Genomic DNA, 4,146 nt, shown 5'->3' with positions numbered 1-4,146 from the left:
AGCAAAATAGACTCTAAGCGCAACTTTACAATGTAAGTCAGAAGGGAACATGCTCGTCTCTTCAAATCATGCGCCATCCTCGACGCCACCTGTTTCATGGTAAGCCCTGACTTCAGCCGGGTAACGGCTATTCATTCTGAATGCAGGCTCCCACATTGGTTCTGTTGGTTCCTCCCACTGCACTAGGTATTTCTTCGCTTCATCCAAGTAGTTGACCTTATGACGAAGGATCTTACTGAGGTGCTTCTCAACCCGTTGTGCTGTCGGGGCCCTCTGCACGATGGGAGTATGTTGTGGCACGTTGCGTTCCAGATCTTTATCGTCTGGATGAAATTGCTTGAGGTTGCACACATGGAACACCGGGTGCACCTTGAAGTTTGGGGGCAACTCCAGCTTGCCCACCTTCTTTATGATGGTGAAGGGTCCTTCATACTTTTTGAGCAGTCCGGGGTGCCGCCCGCGGAAGATGTCTGTGTGCCCTAGATATAACTTCACCAACACTTGGTCCCCAACTTGAAACCCAGCGGGCCAACGATGCTTGTCCGCTCACTTCTTCATTCTTTTTGTCGTCTTGTGTAAGAATGCCTTCGTCAACTCATTCTGCTTGTGCCAGTCGCGAACAAACTGATAGGCGAATGATGACCTTCACTTTTCTTATGCAGCAAGAGTGTGCGGGGTCAGTGACTGTTGCCCCATGGCTATCTCAAATGGGTTGTGGCCTAAAGACTCGCTCTTCTGCAGATTGTAACAAAACTGCACCACGTCAAGGAGCTTCACCCAATTTTTCTGATTGACACTAACAAAGTACCTAAGGTACTGCTCAAGTATCCCATTGATGCGCTCTGTCTGCCCATCTGTCTGCGGATGAAAGCTTGTTGAAAACAGCAAATCAGAGTCAAGTAGTTGAAATACTTCACATCAGAACTTGCCCATGAAGCGAGCATCGCGATCACTCACAATGCTCTTTGGTATGCCCCAGTGCTTCATCACATGCTTTACAAACAACTTTGCAGTCTTCTCTGCATGACACTCCTTTGAAGTTGGGATAAAGGTGGCATACTTTGAGAAACGATCCACCACAACGAGGATGAAACTGAGGCCCTCTACCTTTGGCAGACTAACAATGAAGTCCATGGAGATATTATCCCAAGGACGTTCTGGAATTGGTAGAGGCTCAAGGAGACTGACAACCTTCTGGTTTGTCCCCTTATCTTGCTGGCAGACGAGGCATGTTCGCACATACCCCTTAACATCGTCCCTCATATGCGGTCAATAGTAGCCGCGCTGAAGGAGTGCTAAGGTCCGCTCCTGACCAGGATGGCCGGCCCATAGTATATCATGGAACTCCTTAAGCAGTTTTCGACAGAAGCTTCTCCAACGCAGCACGAAGACGCGTCCCCCTTTTGTCATGAGGAGGCCGTCTTGTAGCTAAAATCGCTGAATCTTTACTACCTGTGCCAGATAAACAAGGTATTGTGTTGTCGGATCCTGTTGCGTCCCTTCATAGATGCGACTCAACAATGCGCTCTCCAAATGCACTTCGGAAGGCTCTGCGCGTGCAACTGCTAGTTTAGCCCTGCGATTCAGAGCATCCGCAACAACATTGGTCTTTCCAACCTTGTACTCCAAGGCAAAGTCAAACTCATCCAAAAACATCTGCCACTGAGATTGTTTAGGTGTCAGCTTCTTCTGTGTCTGAAAATAGCTCGTTGCCATATTGTCCATCTTGACGATGAACTCGACACCTAGAAGGTAGTGCCACCAGGTCCTAAGGCAATACACAATGACAGTTATCTTACGTTCTTGCACCATGTAACACCTCTCTACATCTTTCAGCTTTCGACTCTCATATGCAATTGGATGATCCTCCTGTATAATAACTCCACCGATGACAAAGTCTGAGGCGTCTGTGTGGGCCTCAAAGGGTTTTGAGTGATCAGGTAGTCGCAACACTGGATCCCTCACTAAGGCTTTCTTCAAGCCATCAAAGGCATCTTGACACGCTCATATCCAGAGCCATACCCGATTCTTCTTTAACAAATCTGTGAGGGGCGCAACAACGAGGGAATAGCCTTCGATGAAACACCGATAGTAGTTCGTCAAACCAAGGAATGACCGTAACTCTTGCACTTTGCTTGGTGAAACCCATTCCTAGATGACCCTTATCTTTTGCCCATCCATACGCAGCACACCATGCCCCACAACGTGACCAAGGAAGCTAATCTCCTCCTACCCGAAGAGACACTTCTCTCATTTGGCACAGAGGTCATTCTCCTTCAGTACCTGAAACATTATTCGCAAGTGCTCGACATATTCCTCCATGTTGCTGTTGTAGATCACGATATCATCCAAGTAAACTACCACAAACTTGTCTAAGGATAGAAGATTTGGTTCATTAAAGTCGTGAACATGACTGGAGCATTTGTCAACCCGAATGACATTACTAAAAATTCGTAAGCATCATAACAGGTGACGCTAGTTGTCTCCGACTCATCACCTGTCAGTAACCTGATCGCAGATCTAACTTGGAAAAGATACGAGCACTGCCTAGCTGATCGAATAAGTCTGCTATCAGTGGCAATGAGTACTTGTTCTTCACTGTGACCTTGTTCAAAGCATGGTAATCCACACATAACCGTTTGGAGCCATCATGTTTCATCTAAAAAATGATAGGGGCACCAAATGGAGATTTCGATGGATGAATAATGCATGCGTCCAATATCTCATCTAACTGCCTACACAGCTTCTTCAGCTCAGCTGGCCCCATGCGGCATAAAACCATTGCAGGAGGCTTCGCTCCTGGGGTCAACTCAATCTTGTGGTCGACCTCACGTCTTGGTGGAAAACACTTTGGCAATTCCGGAGGCATCACCCCCCGAAACTCCTCCAACAATGGGGCTAGGGTCGGCGACACTATTGTTTCTACCTTCCCTTTTTTTGCACGCACAACAACTAAGAATGCCTGCTCCCTATGCTTGACACCCTTCTTCAACTGCATCGCCGATAACACTAAAGACTTGTCTTTCTGTGTAAGGCACTGCACTGCATGAGACGGGTTTGGCCCCATAATCATTAACGTATTAAACTTTGACAACATCATAACATTCTGGCTCTGCAGAAACTTCATACCCAGAATCATCTTGAAATCGTCCAAGGGCACCACATAGAAGTTGGCTTTGTCGGCCCAACTCCCCACTTGGATAGCCACATCTTTTGCTTCACCAAGGATGGGCTTAGCCTCAGAATTTACCGTTTTGATGGTCCTCTGCTTTGGCCTGGGCTTCAAGCACAACCACTCTGCCTCTTCCTGTGAGACAAAGTTGTGTGTGGCCCCGGAGTCTACCATAGCTGAAGTAGACTTTTCATTCATAATGACTTCGAGATACATCAATTTTTTGCTAACCTGCATGTTCTCAACTGCGCAACTTCTAGCTGCATTGATCGACCGCATGACTCCCATCTGTGGTTGCATAGTCTCAGTGTCGCTGCATTCTGCCTGTGCAGCGTTGGCTTACCAATCATCCTTCACGAGGTGCTTTAGGCACTGTCTGACGATATGCCTATCTCTACAGAACCAGCATGTCACAATTGTACCCTTGCTGCTGTTATACTTTGGGTAGTTCTATTTCTTGTCGGATTGATGGCATGTCGATGCCTCACCTTTATTGTCGTGTCGCTCATCCTTGCCTTCGTGGTCAAGCTTCTTCCCGGCTTTGGTTGATGAGGTGAAAGGCTTGCGTTGAGTGTCAACTAAGCGCTCGACCGCCACATACGCATCTTCCAAAATACGAGGGTTGCTCATTTCCACTTCAGATTGTGCCCATGACTGAAGTCCCACAATGAACCAGTTGAGCTTGTTATCTTCTGGCATGTTAGGCACCTCCAGCATAAACTTCCGAAACATTTTGACATAGTCTTGCAACGAACCAGTATGTTTAAGCTCGCCAACCATCCGGTATGCCTGCCTCTATGCATTCTTCGGCATGAAATAATTATACAGCTCTATTTTGAAGTCGTCAAAGGTGTCTCACGCAGACCCCTCTCCATGTCACTGCGCTTCCGCCTCCACCAAGCGATAGGATCTCCATCAAGTAGAGCTGTTGCAGCCTTAATCCTCAAATCTTCAATGATCATATTCTGAATATC

The sequence above is a fragment of the Nuphar pumila genome, chromosome 8 (genome assembly GCF_984573655.1).
Source record: "Nuphar pumila chromosome 8, dmNupPumi1.hap1.1, whole genome shotgun sequence".
In the NCBI taxonomy this organism is placed as follows: domain Eukaryota; kingdom Viridiplantae; phylum Streptophyta; class Magnoliopsida; order Nymphaeales; family Nymphaeaceae; genus Nuphar; species Nuphar pumila.
Note: the sequence above shows the minus strand (reverse complement) of the source record.